This window comes from Symsagittifera roscoffensis, chromosome 10 (genome assembly GCF_963678635.1).
Source record: "Symsagittifera roscoffensis chromosome 10, txSymRosc1.1, whole genome shotgun sequence".
In the NCBI taxonomy this organism is placed as follows: domain Eukaryota; kingdom Metazoa; phylum Xenacoelomorpha; order Acoela; family Convolutidae; genus Symsagittifera; species Symsagittifera roscoffensis.
The window spans coordinates 15698219-15725788 of record NC_087071.1 but is presented as its reverse complement, the minus strand read 5'-3'; positions in this window follow the sequence as shown (position 1 = coordinate 15725788).

The window sequence follows — 27570 nt, the reverse complement described above, 5'->3', positions numbered from 1 at the left end:
GTAATGAATTCGAACAGTTATATTAATGAAAATTTCTGGTTTTTCAAATTTTCTGTGCCAAAAGATGTCAGCATTTACTGTGCTCAAAGTCAATCGCTTTCAATAAAAATATAATCAACAATTTCAAAAAATTTTTGCCCAAATAAGTTGCCTAAAAGAATATTGTTTGAAGTTACCCACCACGCAGATTCGTTTTTTTTCAGATATCACAACCAGGGTCCAGGTGCTCGATTTTTGCTTTGGCATTGAAAGTCGATCAAAAGCAGTTTTGTGACTGAAATTCGCGGTCGACAGGCACTCTTAAGTCGAGCAGAAAATCGAAATATACCCAAATTCGATCGATTAAGTCAACAAATAGGTTGAGAAAGTCGAAACAGAGTTCGAGCCTTGTCAAAACGTTTGTCGATCAAAATCGAAACATAGATGAAACACGGTCGAAACCTAGTTGGAGCAGATTTTTTTTTAAAAAATGGTAGTGTTTTTACAAAATGACCATACCAAAGAAATATTAATGAAGCAGAGAAAAACTTTCTGAAGGCGCATTAGAATTTTTCTCAGTATCTGAGCTAATTTATTGATGTCAAAAAAACCTGAATAAAAAAGACGTAACTTTTCAGGTCCAAAACTTGAAATAAAATTTTAGATCAGTGCGTTTTCAGTGAGGGACCAAAAAAGCCGACAATGAAGCGAGAAAGTCGAGACAGTCGAAAGATAAACATTTTTGGTGGAGAATGTCGAAACATTTCTACGCGGGGTTGTATAAAAGAAACTTGGTCAAAACAATCGTGAAATTTGAAACAATTTTGAGTTTTGGTCGATAAAGTCGAAACATACATATACTGGGTCGAACAATTTATGTTGGTTTTTTTTTCGAAGAGAAAGTCGAAACATAAGTGGAGCACCTCAACCCGGGGAATAAAACTATTTGAGGGCTTTTGTGTTTTTTATAAACACGCAAAAAATCAGTGAACTGATTATAAAAAGCTGAAAATGCAAGTTGTCAATTTAATGCAAGCTCAGCGGTTGAAAATCGTTGTTTTTTTTTCTCTGACAGATTTAATTTTGTTTTCCAAATCTGAGTTTAAAATAACAAATCTGACGTCACACAAAAGGCTTCAGCATCCTTTTTGTTGCGGTTAATGAGTTTGAAATTTCTACAAAACTACAAATTTTGCATACAAGAACTACCGGACCATGTTTAACCAAAACACCGAAATTGAGCAACAGAAAAAAAATTAACTCAATTTTTTCCACAATTTCGAATTTTTTTTTTCAGTTTTTTGGCCATTTGAAAATCAAATAATGTTTTTTTTTTCAAGTTATATTTTTAATTTTCAATAAATTTCATCTATGAATTTTAACGCAAGCTTTTTTAATGAAAGAAATTTAATGGCAATCGTTTATAGTTACCGCACTTAAAACAGTGACTTGATTTCTTTGTTTCGGAGAAAGAGCGACGCCAAAATGACGCTAGTGGTTTCTACAATTTAGCAAGGTTACTACTAAGATTTTAAATCTAAAGGTGACAGATAAAATTGTATCTATAACCACAGGGTGATGATCTATCTTTAGCGTTGCATACAATCATCAAAAATGATAAAAATTCCCTGGATAATTGTCTTCAAAAAATACAAAAGTTACCATTTTGAAGATATTTTTTGAAGATAAAGGGTTAGAGTACAATACTCAAGTCTTATAAATATAGCCGATTTTTTTTCAAATAATCAATTGGATATTGTATAGATTGAAAGTCCTCAATAGTTTAATTAAAAGATACTTTATTGTAATAACAAGTCATTAAAAGTTTTGTTTTGATTATTTGATCAAAAAAATATTAATTTAAAATTTTGATCTGTTTTGAAATTAAGAGAGGTTTTGAAGCGGTTATATTTCTGACTCTCAGACAGAAGCTCGGTTTTTTGATACTCGCCATGAACTGTGAGGTTGAAGCAACTGTACCCAGCTCAGAAAAAAAAACGTGTGTAGTTCTTCAGCAGGATCACAGAGGCAGATCTCCGATATCAGTAATTAATTGATCAGCTTACATGTTGGTCCTTTTTCTTGTGGATAAATTACATTGAAAAGAGGGGGGACGCGTTAAAGAGAAAGTATAGTGGACATGTAGGGCGAAAATTCGTAACAAGGCACTGACTAGAAGCAAAGGCTTCGCTTGCATCTGTTACGAGAGGAATACTGCGCGTGAATCAGTGTTACCCGCTTTATCTACTTTTACGAATTGTCGTCTGTTACGAGTTCTCGCCTCACACGTATTGAAACTCTACAAGTATTTAGATAAAACTACAATGGACAATAGCGCGGATGTCGAAGACCATAATGCACAAATGACCCAGTGGCAGCCTGGATGTGAGATCTACAACATGACTTTCTGTGGAAGCCTTCGTTTCAAACAATCGAGAAGTTGTGAGTTTTACGCACGAGACGAAATCACAGGTGAGGTCACTTGGTGTTCAGAACAAGACTCAAAAACAGAAAAATCGAAAAATTCACATATTGCTCGCCAGTGTATTATCAATAAAAAATAACAATACTTAAAAATTAGCCCGGCCCCATTTCAAGAAAGAGGGTAATTGCTAAGTAGATTAAAAATTTAGTCGACTTCTCGATCAATCATAAAGCAATTACAAATCAAACGCGCTCTAGTTTTGATTTACTGCTTTTATTTATAGGGCTGAAAATTCCTCAGTAGATTTCAAAGTGATGGGGTAATTGTTGAGTAAAAAAAAAAGTTTTTATTATATAGGAACTAAGGTTTTTGATGGGAGGGCTTATTGGGAAACTCTAGTTTTAAATTACAAAAGGGAAATTTTAAGATTGAAATCAATTAAATGTGATTGAGAATATTCTTTAATCCTCTGTTTTACGGTGTAACAACTTGTTTTTTGATAATATATCACAGACAAATACACTAATAGTGTAATTAGTCAGCCTGGTTATTCTTAAATTTTCTCGGGAGGACATCCTTTTCATTTTTTTGTTCGGCCGATTTTTTTTTCCGAGTTCTCGTGAAACACTAATTTGACCCTAATTTGCAAAAAATTGAAATAACGGCAATGCAACAAAAACAGACTAAACGATACATCTTGGTACCGTAAGAAAAGTTTTGATCAACAAATTGCCTTATTCGTCGCGTGGTTGCTCCTCAAAATTGTTTTTTAAAGGTACAAAAAGCTTCTTTGTTCGGCCAAAAATTTGCTATAGTAACAAAAGGAATAGAGCCAACCAATGAGTGATAACCCTCCCTATAAATTCAGCCTAAATTTGAGAAAAATCACATAACTTTACTTGTATAATTTTGCAGGCAACACTTTTCGTGTTGAACTTGGATGCGAAGTTTGCTAGATGAAAAATTGCCGTATAATTCATTCATTAGTTTCCGCATATGCAAATACTGAAACATCGTTCAATTAAATTGCAATGTTTTGTTGAATACCCCTGCAAGGTGACTGCTACCGACGAAAAACGAGAGATCAAAACTTGGCAAAAACTGTGCGTTGTGATCTAAATGCAACAAATATGGTGGTTTTTGACCAAGAGGTTCAATGCGATTCTGATTCAGAAGATACTGTGGTTGTCCCCAATGAACAAGGTAAATTTTTGTCGTATTTCTTTTTTCGACTCAACAGGCGTTTATCCAAATGTTTTCAGCTTAGTTGCCGCTCGATGAATGTTTCTAAACTTTTTGTACACACCATCAATTGTGTAGTTGTACGTGTTTTACTCCTAATGAACGTCATTAGCGACAAATGTTTGGCAAATGTATTATCACCCATGAAATACTTTAACCACAAAAAGTCTTATGAATTTGGCTTCAAGGCGACGTTCACCTTCACAGACTGACCAATTTAAGACTTTAAACCCAGCATTCACGCTCCCGCACTGACAAAAAGCTTTTCAACTGATTTCAAATTAGACAGTCTTAATTGAATCAAGTTTGTTTAAGATGCAACATTAGGAACTGCAATAGTTTTAAAACTCGTAGCTACTAAAATCAACCAGAATCTCTACAAATTTGAGTTGATAAAAATTTTGTTGGAGTTTTTTAAAATTCAACTATGAAGGCTTAAGGTATTTTTATGTTAATTGAAATTTTACTTTTGACGATTATTTGTGAGAACGAAAAAAAAACTAACAGAAACTTTAATTTCTAAAAGAACATGTTAACTTCTAAATACTTATATTATTTAGATCTCTATATCAAACCTCCAAAACAAAACTGTAGAACGACAAAACGATGGATCGAGAATCCCTTAAAAATGATATTGATCGCTTTAATATTAATTCAATTGATAACCAAAAAAAAATAACCAAAATTGTCAAAAAAAATTGTTACAAAAAATGATCATATTCAGTTTTTTGTCGGTGTGGGTTCGACTAAAGCCAATATACGCTTCAAATAAGACGATCGATATTTTTTTTGGTTGTAAACTCAAAATTATAAAACTAAAAAAATACACATGTGTCTTCCTTAATGGTCCCTATTTGTCAATATCGGTTCCCATGTCGCCTCGGAGAGAGAAAAGCATTAAATATCGATTGTGATCCCTTGTCCCTCGAATGATAAACTTTGTAATAACTATGTTTCATTTCAAATCTATATAATCAGATTTTTTGTTGATCCGATTTTCAAAAAAAAGGAATATTTATGCTCAGTGTAGTTTCTTTTTATTCAGTCATATTTCGCCTATAGTTTTCAACACATTTATTTATATGCCGTTAAGATATCGTTTTTAGTGTACATTTGATAAGATGTTTCACATCTATTTATTTTTTATTTGTTCTTGAGGTTTGAAAATTGCCGACATGGCCATGTTCTGGACTAAATTATGCGCGAATAGATTATTTAAAACGCTTAGAGCGTAACGCAAATTATTTATACGTGTCGAATCACCTCGCACAACAAAATTGGATTGAATTGAGGCTAGCTAATTGTTCGTATTAGTTTCGTACGACTCAAACTTTTAAACTTTGATTTGGTCCAAAGTTTGCATTTTTTGAACTTTTTTCCCGAAATTTGTTCGTTATGATTTAGGTCGGAACAATCGGTGCTTTGCCTTAATATACGAACAGTCTTGTTTCATTTTAAAATTGTTTCGCGTCTTGTGACAGTTTTACATCGTGCCACAAACTTTGTGGACTACTACCAAAATGAAATTGATAATTACCTGAAAATATTTCATTGAAAATGGCTTTTTTTTTACTATTTATGCGAGAATTAAACGCAAATAATAGTTATTTTTTTACCAAAAAACTTCAGAGCAGTTTCAAATCTCAGTTTCAGATAGTTTAAAAAAAAGAATTTACTACATCTGTGATTTAAAACATGACAATTTGGCCTTTTTTTGTCCAACTTAAACTTGGATTGAAAATTTAGATAAATTGTTGAAATTGCAACGTAAAGTAATCCTTTGAAAAAAGTCACAGTGCGCAGAAAAAATTCACAGTGCGCAGAAAAAATTACCCGTGTTGACCAAAACTGTCATCATACAATTTCCGTATATAACAAACTTCTTTTTATACAGTTCCATACAATTCGATACGTACAGAAATTGTTATGAAATCTTTGATTTTTGTTTTTCAATTTAATTTCCGAAAGGTTTCGGTTGTATATCCGAACCAAAGTGACAAATACCGTGGTTTACTTAAAGATGGAATCACCAAAAACGGTGGTCTTGCATTCACAATTCATGGAAAACGACTTGAACTGTCTTAGAGCTGTCCTGCATAAAAGATATAAGGAAAGTAACAAACTTTAAATTTTGGCAAAAACTTTGAACGTTGAAATTCTTTTTAATTTGACTTTTTAAAAATCAGACATTGATCAAGGCCTACAAAAACATGCCATACCAAAGAATTAGGAGGTTTTAGCGTTTTTGAAATAAGTTATGAAGCGAATAGGAAAAATATTCAATATTAGTGTATCCAGGACCACGTTATGCACACAAAAAACTAAACTTTGAACGCAAAACTTTTTTTAAATATGTTCTAGTACGCGATTCGAGTTGCAGTTGAAAGAAAAAACTAAAAATTTTTGGGCAATTTCAATTAAGCCTGAAAAACTTTTTCTTGTCGCCTTCAAAAAGATGCTAGTCATACAGTTTCCATGTATGGAACTTGTATGATTAGCATTTTTTAAACAAAAAGTTTTTCTTTTTCATTTATCACGATACACGGATTTTTAACTTTTTAACCCAAAACAATAAAAAAAAGTTCTTTGAAATTTCGATGACACCATTTTGGTTTGATTGGAAAAATTAAATGATTAGAGTTTTTTCATATATTTAGTTGATGGCATTGTATGATTAGCGTTTTTGGTCTATGGAGGTCAAACGGGATAATTTGAACAACAAGCAACCCAATTTTATTTAAAACGTAGTAAAAACTTTACCTGCGTTGAAACTCGCATCACAAAATGACAACAAAAATATTGGACAATCAGTTTTGTTGCCTCGGAAAATAGTAATTTTAAAGTCCATTTTTTGTTGATTATTATCATTTTTTTCCCTTTTGTGGACGCTGACAATGAAACTCATTTATACTCGATTTTTTTTCATTGAACTCTAGCGCGGCTGTGTTAGCTTGAAGGGGAATGAGAAAAGCAATGATGTATTTCTTGTTGTACTACGAAACATACAGAGACTCAATATTGCAGACCGTAGCCTTTTTCCGACCCATGTTTGCAAAAGAAATAAATAGTCAGCACGCAACTTCATACAAGAATCGGATTATCTCAAATAGTGGAGGAATTGTGGGGAGAGTTTTTATAATTTCAAATGTTCGTCGTTTGTGATTAGAACCTTGGGAAATTGCGCATCACTTGTAATTGACATATCCAAACAAAAAGATCATAGATTATCCACAAAACTTTTTTTAAAATTCCTACGAATTTTTTTGTCGAATTTACAAGTTTTTTCATGTGAAATCAAATTTCAGCTCATGCATAATCATATGTCTGAAGTTGAGGTTTCTTACTTTCCATATACATTTCGTAGCACAGTGTTATGAAATTTTTGAAGCTCAAATTTTTTTTTGGCAACAGTTTTTTTCTTATTAAACAAATACCGCAATTGTTTTTTGCGGAGGTATTGCTAATTTCGCGGATCGAGGATTTCTCAAGGGGGAGGCGGATTTTCCAAAAACTTTTAACAAGGTGATCCGTGAACTTTGACGTGATTTGATTTAAACAGCAACGAACAGGGCTACCATGATTTGTTTAATTTCTGAAACTTGTCTTTGATGAAACAAGGTGAATTTTGAATGTATTTTATGATCTCGAGTAACCCCAAATTTTGCATCATTTCTGAAATTCAATTCTGGAATTCATTTTGGGATTCGCAATTCATTTCTGCAATTCAGTTTGGAATTCACGCAGTGGTCTGAGTTCAAACTCAATTTATAACAAAGTCGTTTGCGAGAATAAGTTTGGACTTTGGGTTGCAAAAAGTAAATTTTGGCTCTGAAAAATTTTGTCGAATCAAATTTCAGATTATCAATCGCGAAGCGATAAAACTAAATCGCCAGCACTACTACGAATTTGGGATGTTTTACAGTCCCCCTTTGATGTTTTCACTGAAGTGCTATAATATTTTTTATTTAAAATTAGTGCTGTTATTGGAAAACGAACCAAAAACTGTCAGCGTGAACAAGCTGCTGTGATTTGATTTTTTATGATTAGTCTTTTGACCATCAATATTGATTAAATATCTGCCAACTATGTCATGACTCGACCATTGGTCGATCATTAAATGTCGGTGTTATATTTAGAATAGATATCCTAATTCAACACTTTACTTATTCTTTTATTCTTTCAGGTTAGTTGTAAATAGATTTTAGAAACTTAGACAGCTACATCGAACATCCTTAAATTTTTTTTATGGCGCAGTCAATTAAATCGAACTTGCGCGGAATTTTTTCATTCTCACTATGGAGCCTCACTATGGAGCCACCTTATTCCTGGGCATACTGGAGCGACCAATTCCAAATTATAGCAAAAGAGAAACTGGATTTTGAGAACGTTAGCGGACCGAAGGTTCCAGAAAACCAGATTCCAATTTTGGAACAGGCAATATGAGGTGAGCAGGACACGGAAAGAGCCAGTCCGGATACAAGCGATAATAACGCGAAGAAATCTTATGAAGCCGCCGAAGAGAAGCAGATTAACAAATAAAAGAAGAAATTTATTTGACTGAGGAGAGCAGAAGCGGACAACAAGTTGAGATCAATTTTGTTCCTGGCACACAGTAACAAAAGATAAAGGGTGTTCACGCAAACAAAATCCAGGGTAAAAAATTTGTCCATTTCTTTATGAGGAATCTTGTACCTTTTGAGTTCTCTTGGATCTTACTTTCTAACAAACCAACAATTGTCTTTTTTGAGAGGTATAAACTTTAGAGAGTCGGACGAAACAGTAGAGAGTCGGACGAAACAGAGTGGATCGGAGATGTATTTGTTTGCAACATCAGGAAAAGCGATAACCAACGGAAGCTACTGTTACCAACCATCGGTCTCTAATAGACAATTAAGTTTCTTTTAACAACCAGAAGCTAATAAAAAATGCAAAATCGACGACCAACGGGTCTTATTTCAAATCGTAAGAGGTAAGTAACCATGAAAGGAAAAAACCATGTCTCAACATTGAAAGAAAAAACGAGGGTATGAAGTACGGAAATCCATTCACAAAGAGACATCTAATTGTCTATCCAGTGGAAAATTATACCTATGAAGTTTGTAAAAATAAAAAGCATATTGCGAAACTTTGTAAATAGAAAAGCAATCGACCTAGTGCATGTAGTGTAAATGACTCTGTAATGCAGATCAGTGTAATTACGTCCTTTCGGAGGTTTCCTGGAGCAGAAATTTGTGGAGTATTTAATGCCTTGAACGAAAAATACTTGGAACTATTGGGAGACGATTGTAAATATGAGCATACCTATAAACTCGACAAGCCCAGTTATTTCTTGAAGCAAATCATTTTACATGAGCTGAAATTAAAATAAATCGGCTGAAGTGACGACGTCGATTTTCAGTACTAAGTGTGAGAACTAATTACGACCAAAATTGATTAGAAACCAAGACATTATTGAAAATAGGTTTCGGATGGGGGATGATTGTAATTATGAGCATACCTACAAACTCGACAAATCTGGTTATTTCATACAGCAACCAGTTTTACTTGTGCTGAAACTAAGATAACTCAATCTGAAGATAAACATAGGAAAAGCGGATTAAAGAGTTATACTGCAGGTTTGCTGAACTAAATGCAACGCTAAAATCATAGCTAGAACTAAATGCAACGGGTGCATGAGCAAAGTAATTGCCTTATTCATCATGAGAGGACAGTAAAGAAACATCTTGGGCGATAACAATCTTCCAAAAGTTGGAAAAAAAGGAAGGAGAACAAATTCTCGATACCGATTTAAACAGCCAACCAACCACAGGGAGAGAGTGAGTAAAAAAAAGCTATCTTTTTTAGCAAAACAACTTTTTAAGATTTTTAAAACTCTGTTTATTAGAATCGGCGAGATAGCAAACGAAAAAAATTACCCACTTCCCTTCCCCTTTCAATACGGTACAAGCTAAAGGTCGGAAAATGCCATTTTTTTTTGTCGGGTGTCAAGGAAGAGGTAAAGAGAATGGAAACCGATTGCCATTTTTAGAAACACGAAAAATGCGACAAGGGCTGCTTCATAAGTTAAATAATAATAGCCAGAAAGAAAGACGGCTCAATGAAGTAGCATAAGACTAAAAAATACTGATTTTTAAACCTTATTTTTACAGACAAATACTAGATACCCAAGGTATATGATCTGATAGATAACGTCGCATTTCAATTGTCTGAGAAGAACGATGGGCAATTCTGGTTTAGTAATTTTTATTCAAAGAACGCGTTCAGTCAAATCAAACTATGCAAAAGAATTAATAAACAAGGCAACTTTAGCGTAATCCGAGGGCACAAAACGGAACGTACTAATTTTTAACCAATTTTGCCCAATAAATTTTAAAGAGACATAGTCTCACTTTAAAGAAAAATAATCGTAATATGTTACATAAACGACATACTAGTAGCCTCGAAGTGAACAGTAGAAAACCATAGAGCAATCGTGCATAGAACACTCAAAACTCTAGACAAAAACAAAATGGCGGTGAATTGGCAAAAATGCGCATTTTTGCAGAAAAAATTTGATTGGTTGGTTTTAAAATCTCAGAAGCCGGAGTCAGACAGTTGGTCGTTTAGGCATACGCAATAAAAACCTCAGAATACTGATAATTAGTTCCAATTTCCGTTCGATTAACCATACATTGAATTTTTCCCAAACTATTCTCTTCGAACTTTCCTAACGACCAGTACTAAAGAAAAATTGGTGTACCATTGAGATAACAGTCACTCTATTGCAAGTGAAAAGCTAAAACAGAAATTGTTGAGATAATTGTAAATAGTCACTTCGACATCAAAGAGAAAACTACCTTGAAGACAGACGCCTCTCATAGCGGATTAGGGTCTATCCTTGAACAGTTTCAAAAGGCAGAGTGGAAAACTTTTGTGTTTGCTTCTAAGGTTTTTAAATGGTCATGAATTGGAACGTTTAGGAGTAGCTTCACCTCAGAACATTTTGAAAAATTAACTGTATGGCTCAGATTTTAAAACTGTCACGTATTACAAGGCTTTAATGTCAACTCTTTCAGAAAATTATTGTAACAAGACGTAGCATAGCAGATTAACCCGTTGGGTGAACAGAGTGTTATCTCTCAAACTTTGCAAAAATTCTCACGTTAGATTGAAAAACAGCTTATCAAATTGCCTACTCCTCGAATCAAACTTCAATTTTTAAAAACATCATATTTACTGACAAGTTTTCATTCCACTTCATAACTTTGAAAGAGGACTTTATTCAGCCAAAAACAAAGACCGCGGGTACTCGAATTTGAAAATTTTCAAACCCATGTTATCATTCCAGTATAAAGCTCACCTGGTTCTCAGTCGAACAGTACAATCTGGAATTCTTGATTCAGTCAAAACCAGTTTGCCCAGTGAATCAATTTCCTGACTGCAGAACAGCAAAAAAATACAAGGAGAAGATGAGCGAAGTCTTATCGACGATTGACCAGAAACGGGAAAAAATCTTTAACCTTTAACTAAAACTCGATTTCTCAAACTTTGACAACCGTATGTTTTAACAACCCATAAAGGTTATGTATCTGTTTTTTAGTCATCTAAAGTTTCTTTTTTAGCAATTTCTAATATGTACATTTTCTTAAGCGAACTTTATCTAATGTAGATTTGCCTTTTTGTTAGCTTACATCGATTGCTTACTTTCTCTGAACTCACCCATTTGTACAAACCTGTACAAATCAAATCAAATTGTAGATACATAATTTCATTGTGTTGATTTAATTTTGTTATGTTGCTTTTGTTAGTTTTGTTTATCGTTTTTTCAAGGGGAGTATGGTTGTATATAGATTAGGTTTTAGAATAAATCTAAATTTTTAAATTTTCTATATGAGGAATGATTTTTTTTGTTGATTAGTCTTTTGACCTTCGGTATTAATTAGATACCTGCCAACTATGTCATGAATTGATCATAGGTCGATCAATGACTTTTCGTGTTAGTTTTAGAAAAGACATTTTAACTCAACACACTTCTTAATCTTTCATCCTTTTATATTAGTCGTACATTATTTTAAATTTGATATTTTTTTCTGCAAGTGAACAAATTAATACAATTTTTCTTAGAAGCAAAAAGCCGTTTCAACAACTTTTGAACAGCTTCCTTCTGTGGTAACTTTTTGAGGGGGTGAGAAGCTGTAAAAAGCCCCAATATGTTCTTAAGTTTTTTTGGCGATTTTTTTTAGTGTAACTTGCAGTCCTTGAGTCGTATTGAAACCATTTCAACAATTTTTGCTCAGAAGTCCAATCACAGCGTTGTTCTCATTATAGACCCCCACCCATCGAAGTATAGCTTGCCAGAACTGTGGAAGCTATAACTGAACTTGCTTACTAGTTAGGGGTTAAAATGGAAAAGACACACCTTTGAATTTTAGGTAACATCACTTCGAAAAATATAGAGTACGAAAAACTTGATCCCTTCATGAGCTCATGGCAGCCTGGTTGCGAAACTTTTCAAAGGAAGCTTTGCGGAAAATTGCGCCTCAATCAAACACGCGCTTGTAGCTTCTATGAACGGAACAAAACTACTGGAAATTGTTCCATCAAGACTTCGAAAAATTTGGAAATTGCGAAAGGATTGGGCTGCGTTTCCAGTTCAAAGTTTGACAATGTTTTCAAAAGAGAACATGTGTGCAAATTCGATTCACCAGGCAAGACTTATGACTTGTTTTAACATACCTTGTTTCAGCTCATATACCTGATTTTGTTTTGCCAATTGACCTACCACTTTTTTTTTTTGAAAACGACAGCAAGTTGCTGTACAAGCACCCAAAATTATTGTAATGAAATGTCAGTTAATTTTTAGATTTCTGCAGTTTCCTTATATAAGAATTTCTTTGAAAAATGCAGAAATTGAAATTTCAAAAAAAGACAAAATTTTTTAATGACTTCATTCTTTGTCGTAAAAATTCATATTCGAAAAATATATTTTACGTTTTTTGCAATTATATAATTTATTCAAGTTGCTAAGTTTTCTAGCAGATAAGCAACAACATCTCACATCGAGTTTTTTTGGATCATATTTCCTCTGCAACGAATGCATGGTACGAATAGTACGAATGCATGCAAAACATTGTTCCTAAAGGTATTTCTTTCTAAAACGTTTAAAACTAATTATATAAAAAGTAAACACTGAAAAAAAATCTGAAAAGTAATCTGAATTTTTTTATCGATATTTAACCATAAAATAAAAAGTTCGATTGGTAAAATGTTTGGAATTTGGCAATTCAAAAGTTTCCGCGAATTACATAAACTATAAATCATTCTGGAAACTTCTACAAGGTTAAGTAAACGCAATTGAGATATGAGAACGAGTTTTCTCCACTGATTTTTTTTTCTAGTGATTATTGCTTATCGTAATCCTAAACGATTAGATGGTATTGAGCTTTTGAACAATAAAATCCAGATTAGAAAATTGCCATCTTGTTTTTAATTTTTTTTTCGAAGCTTCTAACAAGTTTCCTTACTTAATTTTTGCTAGTCTTGAATAACCTTCCTTAATCAATTTTACACGCTATTTGTTCATCCAGCTTAGGATCTCCCACACTATGCAATTTTTGTCGAATCTTGAAGAATCTTTGTATTTTTAAATCTCCAAATTTTGACGAATCTATTCTCTATGAAACTATAGGAGCCAAAAAGATGCAAAACTTGATGACTCGAAATAGTTGAGCAATAATCTGAACCATTTGGATCGTGAATTAATTAAAACTTGTTTGTAAAATTTTTTTTTACCAACCGTACTTTACCATCCTCACGAAGGATGGTAAATTTGAGGGCGGTAAACAGTTTTAAGTGAGAATTTAAGTTGATGTTTGGTCACAAAACCTCAGACTGTTCGATTTTGTTCCAGCTATTTGAAAATGGTGAGGATTTATATATTCGGGTTTTAGCTTTTTTTTCTTTTTTTCGTCTTTCACGCAAAATCAAGTACCAAAAATAATTACGGGAAAGAATCGGATGCTATATTAAATAAAAAAAATTTTAATCGGGATTCAAGCGACAGATCGAAAAAACCGATTTGAATTGTTTTTTGATTTTTGGACTAATTTCGATCTATTATGGTGCAAGTTAAGGGAATATTTATCAGAGATGATTGATTTAAGCTTATTTTACGCTGTGAAAACTTAATTTAACAAAAAATAAGTAGCTTTTGGAGTTTTTAGCGCCGTTTTGGGAAGCAAAAATCAAAAATTGAGATTTTTTTTAAAATACTTTTTCAAGTTTTGATTTACCAAAATTTTTTGCTTCTTTCCTTTTTTTTCGCAAGTCGCTTATTTCATTTTGACTGTCAAATATGCCTAAGTTTTCTTTATCGTTTAGTTCTTTTTCACACACTCAAAAAAAACTATACTACTTCGAAGAAAATATATTTTTCTCATGACTGTGGTCGGAACATTCTGTGCTACTTTCACAGTAACTGGCTATCCTTGTCTACTTTTTGGATCTTTGAAATATTAAAAACAAGGGTTTGATGATTTTAACAACAGGATTTATCTCAACAAATTTCTCAACAACGAGTCTCAACAAGTTTCTCAAAGCTTCTTCAAAAATTGACAAAATTGCAAAGCTGGCTGTGTATTGCGTTCATTGAAATTGTGGGCGCATGCTTTCAGAGGGTCATGATTCCTAGGAAGCAAAATAACGATTATTGCGATTTTTTTTAAAAAAGTTGAGATTGCATTGTAAGGAAAACAGATTTTCTTCAGTTTATATGGAGTTGAGAAAGTTTTGATTGATTTATGATGCATTGCAATGGTTGTGAAAATAATCCAATTCCTCGCATTTACATTAGACAATGTTGATATAACTGGTAAAACAAATCTAATTGAGTGGTAACATTTTCGGCAAGGTTTTCTATTGTAAGCTAATTTTATCATAAAAACTTCAGATCAGGTTGTAAGAATTTTAAAAATCTTTGCTAGAGTTTCCTTTCCATTGAGAATGCAAATTTTGCAAGGCTCCTGTCAGATTTTTGAAAGATTTTTCTTTTGTGCGTACGGCACCTACTTTGAGTCGATTTCCCCTAAAATCTTTTAAGGCAACCACGGCGACAATAATTTAAAATTGAATTGAAAAGCTTTAAGGCCTTTAAAGCTTTAATTCTGAAAAAGTTACGAAAACAAACAAAAATGAAATATCATTTTTGCATGGATCAAAAGTATGCAAGTAGTTGGAAAACTATTTGGTAAATTTAAAAGGGGTTTTCACGCAGCTTTTAGGAGAGATTGGAAAAAATAAATATACCTGCAAATTCAACAAAACGTTCAAATTTTGAAGACCCCTGCCACCAGATTTGCACCTGTATTCGACTCTACTTCTGTTTGTGCAGGTACCTCGGATGCAGGAAGCGGTTCACAGTATGAGTCACAATTGACGTCTTGGCACCCCGACTGCTCTGCTTTTATTGGTGACAAATGTGGAAAAATTCCCATTAACCAGACAAGATATTGCACGTTCTACGAACAAAATGACGCCACTGACCAATGCGTCCCGAAAAATACGACAAATGTTAAAATGTCATGGCACCTGAACTGTCCTTTTGAAGACGGCAAAGCCCGTTTTAAAAGAATCACCATCTGCGATCCAGATGCAACTGGTAACTATATTTGAATACCTTCTTGACTTTTTTGTTAATAAAGAATCATATTATAATGAATAGATTATTTGATGAAACAATTATATCGAAAAAGCCTCTCAAACGTCCCTACTAAATTGTAGAGGGTAAAACTTTACACAAAATCTTTTAATTTTGTTTTTAGGCAGAGCATTTGTAGTTTTATAAAAGAGCAGAGCAGTTTTATAAAGTAACATGGCCTTTTGTGGCTATCAAGCAAAAACATATTCTCTCAAATAGATTTTCAGAGCTTTCATGTTAGTAAGAGGCTCCTGTTGATATGATTTACTACCTCATTTTTTTTCATGTTTGCAATTTTTAATCCTACTAGTATACTATTATTCTTTTGCTTTAGCTGAGCCTCACACAGTTGGTCCATGGACGCCAAATTGCGCGAACTTTGCGGCTGATAACTGTGGAAATTTACCCGTTTTCCAAAAACGATATTGCACGTATTATGAAAGAGATGAGCTTGGAACATGTCAAACCAAAACCACTTCCAAAGTTGAACTTGCTAAGAGTTTGTCCTGTCAATTAGACAACGATGATGAAACACTAGAGAGAGAAAAAGTTTGCAAGGCAGACGAACAGGGTAATAAAAATTAATAAGAAAAACGTTATATCCCGTGCCAATTATCCCTTGATGACAACAATGGATAAAAATAACTTAAACCGATCATAAAATCTAAAAACTATGGAAAAAGAGAACAGTCATTTTTCAGCCTCAAAATTTTAATTGAACAGTTGCTTTCGATGACTTTTTAGCGAGAAAGTCTAATTACAAAAAATATCCATCAGTGCTATTCCTAATTGAAGTTACCTTACGAGAGTTGCTTATCGCAAATTAAATTTTTAGTAATTTTAGGGGATCCCTCGGCAAAAAATTTGAAAGTTGTTGGCTGTAACGCATGACTTAAGTTTTTTCGACATAAAGACCATAAAACAAGGCTAAAATTTCACGAGAGTTTCATAGATTGATTCAATGAAACTTTTGTTAGTAACTTTTTGAAAAGAGAATTTCTTGGAAAAAATGTATAAAAGATTTGACATAAACAAGAATTTTCATTAAGAGATGTAGCTGTGCACTAGATATGCACACTTTTTGCTTTTTGTAACTCACTGAATTCCACAGAAAATTGTTTGAATCTGTTAAACGTTTTGGGCAATAGCATTGGAAGCACAAGCAAAAAGTTGTTTCTCGCAGAAAGGCTCGAGTTGTTTTTAGATTTTTTTAGAAAAGGAGAAGGTAATGAGGCTTGAGGAAGGCCTGTACGTACAGTACCAGATATTAAACGTCATCCCTGAACAAGCATTTTGAGTTTTGAGTGGCAACAAATCGTGTTTTTTCGTAACTCTCAATTGAAGGTTTCCGGTATGAGATCCAGCATAGTACGATGGCACACCATGTCAAAAACTTTATGAAATGGTATATACCTAAAATGTATACATTGAATTTAAAGCAAATCATACATTCAAAAACTAATGCATATTTCGTTTAATCAAGTTTTTGCTCGTAACACTGGTCACAGGAAACTGAACACGAGATGCTTGAATGCTTGAAAACATGAGTTTTTGAAATAGATCACAAATGGTTGAAACAAAAGCTGTCTTTTTAAAAACGATCTGAAGTAGTTTGACAAACATATTGGCTCTTTTTTCAATTTCTTTTTTGTTACAAAATCGAAAAGTATCTGCCAAAAGTCATGTATAAGTACTGCATGAAGAGGATAAAAAGTTTAAACTTACAAAATATGAAAGCATTCATATGGACGACAACAATCATGTGATGTTAATTTTCATCACAATATGTAAATTTTCAATAATTATTTTATTGAATTAGATAGTTAAAAAATCTCAATAACTAATAGCTAAAGTATGGTTTTCAATTGTGGTTTGATTTTTTGGTGCATTTCTTTTCAGTTAAAAGCAGCTGGTTAAGTGAATGGGAACCGAAATGCGAGCGGTTTCAAGAAAAGTTTTGTGGAAGATTACGAGTCAAGCAAACCAGATTTTGTAATTACTACACCAGAGACCAAGAAACTGGCAAATGTGGCTTGTTTATAACAGGAGATGTTAATTCTACTGAAAAATATCGATGTCCGATTGGGGAAAACGAAAACGACGTTTATGAGCGGCATCATATGTGCGACTTGTCTGATTCCAGTAAGTGAAATCAATTGTCATTGAAAAAAAATGAAATCTTTCTTTTTGTATTTTGTGTCACCACAATTGGAAACACAACTTAACAATTTTTTTTAAATTATCCGTCCAAGGATCTCGAGGAACAAATATGATACTGAATATAGAGAGTTGCAATTAATCGAAAAAGAAGTAATTTGTTTTAGAAAGCAATAAACCTATTTCAGGAAAGTTACTCAGCAAAAGCCAATTTTTCAGAGAGAACGTATGTCTCAAGGTCACCTATAAACTCGAGCTTGCAAAAATTGCTCTTTTTGAATGTTTTTATCTGTTCCCACATCCTGTAATTTTTTAAAGTCAGCTTTCGAGGCTGAGAATATTTTTAGGGGACGTTGATGAAGAAAGTTTTCAGCCTTATGTGACAGATTGGAAGAGTGATCCATGTGACTCATACGAGGATGATTTCTGTGGAGATCATCTCATTCCTGAGAATAGGTGACGTCTTATATGTAGTTTACATGTCATTAATTTTCGTTGATTTGAACGGCTATAAAAATTAGTCGAGCATACTAATGAGAATAAAACCAGTTTAGGTATAGACCAGCCGAAAATAGACACTGTATAAATAAGTCGAAGGTTACGTAATTTGAATGAATTTTGCATGAATTTTTTAAATGTTACATTATCTTATATGACCATTATGTATTGATTACTTTGTTCAGCTGGTTTATTTGGAAGCTACTTTATAAATGGCTGGCTTATATACCATCAAATTTATGCTTTCAGATAAACTATTAATTCTCCAAGCTTTTACAAATAAATGCTAATACGTTTGCGATTAAGGTTCGTAGTATCTATAGTCAAATCTTTGATGCTAAATTTAGAACTATGTGATTAGTTTGTTCAGCTGGCTTACATGGTAGCTGCTTTATGAAAGGCTGGCTTATATGCAAACAAGTTAAATTTTCAGATGAATTATTAAGTTTTTCAAAGCATAAACACATCAATGCTAATAAATTTGCGAGTATGGTTCGTAGTATCTATGGTCAGTTTTTTGATGCCTTATATTTTGAACTATATATCATTAATTAAGAATTTATACAAAACATAATCTTTTATCAATTTTTTGTTTTTAATCTGCAATAGATTTTCTAAATATATTTATTACAAACTTTTAGTTGGATAAAAACAGAAAAGAACAATAACAAAATTAGAGCAAAATTGGTGCTAGACTAATGATGTTTCGGCGTTCCTGTCCCCCACTTAATCCTCTAAATCAACCAAAACAATAGATACTTATCAATTCAAAGTACAAGTTCGTCCAGATTTTTATTGGATTTTTAACCATTTAAATCTAAACTTTAAATATTTTAGATAACCAAGGCTCCTTAACTTCGGATCTTAAGTTAAAATTATTCAAGCCATTAAGGCTTTCTCTTTTGATTTTTAATCTAATAAGCTTCATTTTGAAACGCAACACACACCTTTTTCAAGAATATAACGACCGCAAACTTCGATTCACTTCCTAACCCTTTCAAATGACTGATGAATTGACAATTTTTTCCTTTCAAAATCACCATTCTTATTAGAGTAAACAAAGAGCAACTTTGGTTACTCAAAACTTTCTACTTATTTTAGAAAACGCCACATACATTTGAGAGCAGTAAGCATCATTTTAATGAATCGAGATACTCTCTCCCCAACCAGCCTTGCCACGACAGTCCGACCCGAAAAGTTAGGATAACATTCACAAAAATCCTAAAAACTAACAATTAACACCTGGACTGAGCACCAATCAGATGTCCTAATATAGTTATTATCAAGTTTAGCTAATAAAAAAACAATAACAATGCAGAACTATCACAAAAAAGACGTCCGATACGCTCTTGTACTGGCGCCACATCAACAAAGACTTGCATATATAAGATTTAAAAAAAAGAATCAAAAAAGAAGATTTCTTGTTACGAAATGAAAACATTTTTTATAGAAACGTTTTTTAAGAAAACGAAACGCAATTTCTGAATCTGATACAACAACCGTACGAAACCTTGAAAATAAGATAAAGAGATAAATTGAGGAAAGTCAGAAAACAAAGAAAGACATTTTTCCAATTCCAAAGACACTACAGAAAGATTGATTGAAGGCAAACGAAGCATAAAAAATTTATAAAAAACCCAAAAATCAGTAAGAACAAACACCTGGAATCAACATACGAGGCATATTGAAAAGTACCTATTTACAGTTATACCATTTAAAATATGATTCAACACAACGACAAACTTCAAGGACAGACTCTTTCCTACTATTTTCCATACATTTGAAAGTTTCGTGTCACCAGATCATGCGGATAAGTACATTTCTGTCGTAACCTCAAAGAATATTGGTTTCGTTACGGAGAAAGTCCTTACAAAAAGTAATTTCCGGAAGTGAGAGCAACAAGACGTATAATCGACTACTTTTTACCAACTCTATGAACTTTGACATCAAAATATTGAATATTGACAATTGAAATTCAATCAGCAAATTGAATTAATCAAAAAGAACATAAAACAAACAAATGATATGAATTCAAAGTTCTCAAAAGTTTTCGCGAAAACATATTAGAAATACACAACTAAATTTCACAATAAACAAACTAAAGTTATGTATTTACATTAAACTATAGCTCTGTCTCCATCTTAAACTTATACAAAACATACTACGTTTTGACACAACAAATTTCACAGCATACATCAGTGAGAACTTAAAGTAATATGTTTTCGCGATACTTAGATGCAAATCGCGCAAAAACAACTGACACACAATTCACATTTGTAAAAATCGAGCTTGAACGGATACTAGCAGGGTTCATAATAGACGTTTTTCACCGTAATTTAGACCTCATAGGAAGATCACGAAAAAATTTCGCACAAATTATGACGAAGAAACAATTTTTTTGTAGATATCACATATTTGGGACCCTGATTGGAACCTCGAAATTTTTGAAACCCTGACTAGAATCCTGATTGTTTCTTTAACATAAAAAACAATAATTCAAGCCAAGCAATTGTAACATTTTTAAATGGTCCTAGTTTTTTGAGAGTCACCACTCAACAACAGATACACTATCATTAAGTTAAAATACAATATTTCGAACTAGAGCAGGAAACGCTAGTTTAATTTCAACTTTTCAATTACAAGAAGATCTAAATGGAACAAAAACCTTGAAACAGCACATTTTCCAAGCAGCATCCCACTAAACTTTTAAAGAAATCGTTACCACAATACCAGTAACTACACAAGAAAGTTATTCACCAGTAAACCCTAAAATCGCCACAACTCACGTAAATTATTACACAGTTCCAATCATCAAAATTAAATTAAACCATCCTCGCGTCGAAGCGATCCAACGATGGATTACATATCCATAATTAGGCATTTGAAGTATTTTTAGAAAGTGAAAGATGTTTTCAAAAGACTTAACAAAAACTTAATAAATCTTACCAGAAAAAAATCTATGGTCTCCTGATTATGAACAAGATGACATTTTTCAACCAATTGATTTTGCACCATATGACGACCCACCAAAAAATCAATTACAAAATTCCAAAAAATCATAGAAACAGAATTTTATTTCAATAAACCGAAACATGCAAACACAAAATCCTGTTAATACTCAAGGTTAACAACGCAAAACCACAAAACAAGGAGAAACGAAACAACACTATCAATTTAACTAAAACATCCTTAAATTAGCATAAATCAACCTAGAAATTTCACTCAGATACATAAAACAGCATAATCACTTCGAATGACGATGAATCTATACGTATTGGGTGATTCATCTAACACTTCAAACGAAACCCCTCATGGTTTTCACAGGAACAGATCCTGAATAATAAGTCAAAGAACCTATAAACAAGAAGCTATAAGCAAACCACTCCATCAAAATTAGAAAAAAAAGACGAACAGCATTAAAACAAACTACTCTAGACAGAGCAGCCTAAAAATTACTTTTAGTTTTATCAAATTACATTCGAAAAAATTAGAAACAAATTTTTTAACAGGTTCGACTCAAAGAGGGACAAACTTTATCAACGAGTACTTTGTAATGAACTCCGTAGACTACCAAAGAAACGGTTAAACAGCTCGCTATTAGAGTCGAAACACTTGTAAGAAGAGTATTTTCCTTAGACACACATGATTATAAGAAATTAAATGACAGAAATCCTACTGATGGCATTAAAACAACGATTATAAAAATTAACAAAAAATATATCATGAAATCGCTAATCAGTCCGCGAACCAAACAATGGTTTTAGAAGACTTGTAGACAAAATGGAACAATCCCAATTCACAAGAAAAATAGAAGAAACTGTGTGTTTAAAGTTTCAATCACTTTATTTATTCATGTAACTTTCGCCCAAATACTACACAGCGACGGAGCGTAGAAAAAGTACCTATTAACGACTGGCAAGCGTCAGTTACCTTAATCCTACTCGTTTTTCACCGTCTCGACCTTGCCAGTTGATTTTCTGGTCTGTTTAGGGCAAGTAAAAAGTTACCATTTTTAGGCCATCAGTCAAACGACTTTTGATCAGCTTTCGTTTACATGCGAACACAACCACATAGCTGAGTCTCGGATCCTCAGACTACGTGATTGCCATTAAAAACACGGCTCGAACAACCTATTTTAACATGTTTTTGTGTGACAGTTCTATATTAAATCCATTGGAGATGGATTGACCCTTTCCTCTTTCTAGCTACTCATATTCTAAAATATCAAATAATACCGGTGTTAATTTAGACTTCTACGACATCCAAGTAGCTACAAAGTTAGTTTTATATAGTCCCTTTACATAAAACAGTCTATGGGGGACCAAGCCTCCGCTCCCGTAATCTTCCTGAGATAACGTTCTTATCTCTTCCAATTTGTGGCACGGGAGGGTTCCGTGCAATATTCCTTCCCCACTGAAGCTTCCTTCTCCACTAATATCCACTGCTAAGGTTCTTATCGTGTGTTATTGCCACGATAAGAGGCTTCGTATTTCTCGTCTCTCGTGCGACCGTTTTCTACAATATTTGTCGTTGTTCTGCTTTTTCGTCGTTTTTCGTCAAAATGGCCGTCTTTTTTGTATTTCTGGGAAATATTCCCCTTCCGATCGAAATTTTGAAAATAAAAATTCTAGAATATTCCTACCCTCCTTCGCAATACTTTTTCGTTAAAAAGTCCTTTATTCGTTTTTCTTCGTGTCGCCGGAAGGTTGCGCTATGCCATCTGGCAGAATGGCACATACTCCCCGGACAGTCCCCATCAATGTCCCTATTGATCGCATAACACCGGGTTATCGTCAAGTAGTGTTCCAGTTCTCTGTAATCAATCTTACAAATCGCATAGGAAAATTAAATTGATCTACTCCACCTCAACTCACTACGTGTTCACAAATGGCATCGTACTACATTTCACTGCCTTTCAACATTTTCACAAAATTTGCACCATGAGGAGTTTCCTAGATAAAATTTCTTTTCTGACTACTTCCGTCGTCTTGCCATAAAACTTCTTTTCGCTCTTTGTGATTAAAAAGTGGGACGTGGCACGGCCACGCACCCGTTAAAATTAACTTAACACCACTCACCAAGTATAATCAGTTATTTATGCGGTCCATTCAATATTAAAACTAAGAAACTCTGTGGCTAGGAAAGTTGTTGAGTTACTCACCCTTCTCGAGCCAGTTTACTCCATCTTACCATGTCGCCACACAGTGAAATTGTGTCTTACACAGGTTAAAAACTTCAGTCATGCTTAAATAGGTAAATATACTCACCTATGTTCTATATATATACATAAATAGTATAACTAAAATTCTCTTTCAACAAATTTAACAATCGTAACAACTTTCAAAGTTTGGTTTGACCAAACTAAATCAAAACAAAAGGTTTAACAAGTTCAATAATCAAAACTTGGTTGATTGGTTTAAGTTTTCACACACAAAGACAATCAAGTTTTTTTTTCTTCTCTCCTCTTCTTTGCTCACGTCTTCACTTGTTCTCTTCGTTCATCATCTTCACTCCATCGCTTCTCCATCCTGATCTTCAACTTCGCTGTCTTCCAGGACTTTCTCCAACATGTCCATGGAGTTGCGGGCCGTGCCCCAACTCTCCTGTTCCAACAGCCTCGGTTTGCAACAAGGTAGCAAGTCCACATTCACCTTTTGCTCCCGGTTCCTGCAAAAGCTGTTGTGAAGACATAGGCTCACATTTCGTTCTAGGTCAGCTCTTAAGACCTCTTTCTTCTCATCTTCAGTTACACAAGGCGCTCCAGCTACCCGCTTCACGGCCGTGGTGACCGCGTTTCTGTGCGTCAGGAATGCTCTCTTATAGGCTCCCGGTCCTATATCTAGCTGGAAAGATTGATATGCTTCCGTGTTCCTCGACATATGACGGTTCGCGCGTTCATACATCCACGATGTCATCACTGCACGGAACCAAGGCATCAATCTTTGCCTTGACCATATTCTTTCAATGGCTTTGGGTATTCTCAGAACCTTGCAGGTGGTTCTGAAAAGATCCAACTCACGACTCAAATTCACGTTGCTCAGCTGCTCAGGAGTCGGCACGGCCGTCCCCTGTTCACTTGTGTCCGCGTTAGCCTACAACCATCTCACTGCCAGCATGGCACTAACCACCACGATTGACACCTGTTGATTCTGATCGGGCAACCCCGTAGAGTACAACTCCTCCACGTCCCATACTAGCATCAGATTCCCGCGTTTGGGGTACCAAAACGTCTGCGCTAAGCAGTGGCAAGGATACTCCCCATGGGTTCTCACTATGTTCCTTCGGGTCCGATACCCTGAGGCTCCCAGCAACGGTTCCACCTCCATCAGAATTCTGTGTAAGTCGTCTTTCTCTTCTATGGTGGGGAATTCAGTGGGTAACGCTCCACTCGCTTTCTGCTTCTGGAACTCATTCACATTACCTTCGTTCAATCTCAGGAACTCTTCACCCACTACGTCTTGCAACTCGTTTTCAGATCGCTTCGGGACTGCCCGAAAGATCTTTGCCAACAAATCATATGACCTCTCCGACATTCTGGCCAACCTCACGCACTTTGGCACAGAGAAAAGTTGGTCAATCAACACCTGCTGTGTCCTCGCATCCATCACCACCATGTGTGTAGGATACCTACTACTGCAGTATGGTGCAGAGCTTGAACCCACTAGATATTTTGAACCAGTAGGTTTATGATGGGCCTCACTATCTTTCAGATTCATTTCGTTCTCCAGAGCTTCTCGCCAGCCTCCGATCTTCTGCTCTGTCTGCAGTGCTCCAGGGAATACTTCCACGCTGAGGGACGTCACTAGCTCATGGGCACGCTCCAGGCGCTCAAGCGATTCTATCGAACTCGTGATGCTACAAAATCCCAAGGCTGTGATCAAGTTTACATCCGTCACCCCATGACAATCCGCGACCAACTCCATGCCACTCTTATCCGACATGCTCAATCTTCCGTACAATCGTGCCAGTTGTCGATGCTGATCTCTCAGCTTAATCAGGCAGTGTCCCAAGTTGCAAACATGTCCTTCCATCTCACTATGTTGAGCCAAGCATGTGCCTTGCTTCAACCAATTGCTCGATGGACCTTCCTCAAACAGCTCCGTGGATGGGTTGCTCTTCCGCCTCGTCAACCTCATGGCCAGCAGATGTTGTATCATGGCCAGATCATGTAGACTCGCGTCATCATCCAGGTCTAACGTGACACCCGCCGTCATGTCCCAGATTAAACCGGCGTTAGGATGAGGAGACCAAGAAGGCTTCATGAGTTCCCACATCGTTACTAGACTGGTTTTCAAGGGACCGTCCCAAGAACCACAATCAAAACTCACTTGCCCCTTTAGCTCGGGAACCGAGGGTTCGACCACTCGTTCTTCCAAGATAATTCCCAGCTTGGGTTGTTCCACCATCAGCAATCCAGTTTCTTTAATACGTTCAACCCAGAAATTGAGTACTATGACTTGCTCATAGTCGAAGTACGCTTCCCTGGCTTCTTCATTCACGAAGTGATTATACGCCATCCCCGGTATTCCAGACACATATTGGAACGACTTCAGTTTCCCTAGTGTTGCAAAGTCTTTTTGTCCCTTGACTGCTTCAATCAACTCCCGGCTCACTTTCAATTCTTTGTTGGAATATCTTCTCACTTCTTCCAACTTGCGATAGCTCTCCATGTCAGTCGACTCCTTTTTTGGTACAGTCAACGGCATATCCTGATATAGTTCCAGGAGTGCCTTAAGGAAGTTTCTTTCGCAATCAACTCCCTTTTGCCGAAAGATCTTTATACATTCTCCCAAAACAGGAGTGGGGATACGATCCACCACGAATCTGACAAAGCAAAGGGCATCCTTACGCTTAGCCCATGCTCTCGCAGAATCGTCTTTTGAAATCAACGCTCGCAGAGCTTCCAACAACTCCAGCTCCTGTTCCCGTGTTTTTGAATCATTACTGGCTTCATATTCCGCCTTCTTGATGCCCATCAAGCACCAAGTCAACCGTACTTGCAGATCAGTTCTCATGCAAGGATGAGCCAGATATGCTGCCACCGTCGCAGGTGCATGCATCGTCTCGTCGAAGTATCTCTGGAGGGCTGCCCTCCACAAAATTTCTAGTAGTTTTTCCAATCCGATTTGTTTCGCTTCAGAGGACATTACCGTGCCGTATTCTTTCCGATTTAAGTTTGAATTCTCCGTAAGCTCTTTCAGATATTCCTGCATGGCTCGCTTCTCGCTCCAAGCCATCAGGTGCCCTCTCGCGGAGTTCCTCGCTTTCAACAACTCCACATAACCCCCTGCTGGATCTCCCATGTGGACCGATTCCGGCACAGTGACTCGACTGTACTCGACCACGTCGAGCTGTCCTTCCAGTTTCAACTTGGCCATGTTGGTTCTTGAGGGCCTGTAATCTTCAAGTCCTCCAGATCTCCATCTCTAATTTAGTGTCTGCCAGGGTTCGTGCTGTTTTCTTTGATCTTACGGCTGTCGTGGTCAGACCTGCCAAGAGCATAGGGGGTATCAGATTCTCTTTTTCTCCCCCTGTCAGTGTTGCACCATCTCCTTGCCCGCTCTCGCCTGAACGACCTGCGCTCGTTAAAGAGGCCACCACTGCGCTGGCTTTCGACTTCACCACTCTCGGATTCACGGCTCGACTTCCTGACTTCCCTTTTAGTCGCTTCAGCCCCTTCCTGGCTCGTCTGACGGGTAATTCCTTTGCAACCTGCTGATCATCGGCACTGTCTTCTGTTACTGACTCGGTCAGAACATCCGACTCCATGGAGTTCACTATTTTCTCCAGGACCTCACGCATGATGGGTTGGTTCAATCCCACCTTCATTATGGACTGCGTCCCATATCGTCGTATCACGTCCCATGATCTTTCCATGAAATTCACTCGGCTCCAGGTTGCCCCTGTCTTGCCTTCTAACTCACTTTGATATCTCTTTCATTCCTCTTCCGGTAGCGTACTCAGGAAGGATACCCTCATTGATTCTTCGATTTTTCTCCTCCTCAGTGACTCATGGAGCAATCTCTGCGGATCCCTGCTTCGGCATTCTCTCGCCTGGCTTATTGGGTCCATCGGGGATAAGTCGGTCGACGCCTCTTTTGTAGGGGAAATGAAATACGATGGTGTCATTAGCAATAGACTCCCATCGAATGCCCCATCGTCGTCTTCACTGAACCGGTATTCTAGCAAGTCTCTCTCCAACGCTCCTAGATCCATCTCACCCGGTTTTCCCGTCTTTCCCTCGATGTCGTTATCGTTATCGTCCTGATCCATCAATTCATCATCACCTGCATCAGGTTTCGGCCTGGGTCCTGAAGGGCCTTGTCGTGAGTCTATGCCCGAGTCCGGCCGAGCCGCTACTGTCATGTCTCCTGCGTGATAAAACAATTCATCATTCACCAGGAATTCTACGGACTCCTCGCCATGTGGTGCCAGGTCCTCTATTGTTTTAATGAGCCTCCTCTGCTCTCCTTTGCCACTTCCAGCATCACTACTTTCACTTCTCCTGACCACTTCAGTCTTGATAAGTCATCAGTGGGAGTATACACTTCGTTCCACACTTCAGCCGAGACCTCTGGTCTCCTGGAAGGTAGTG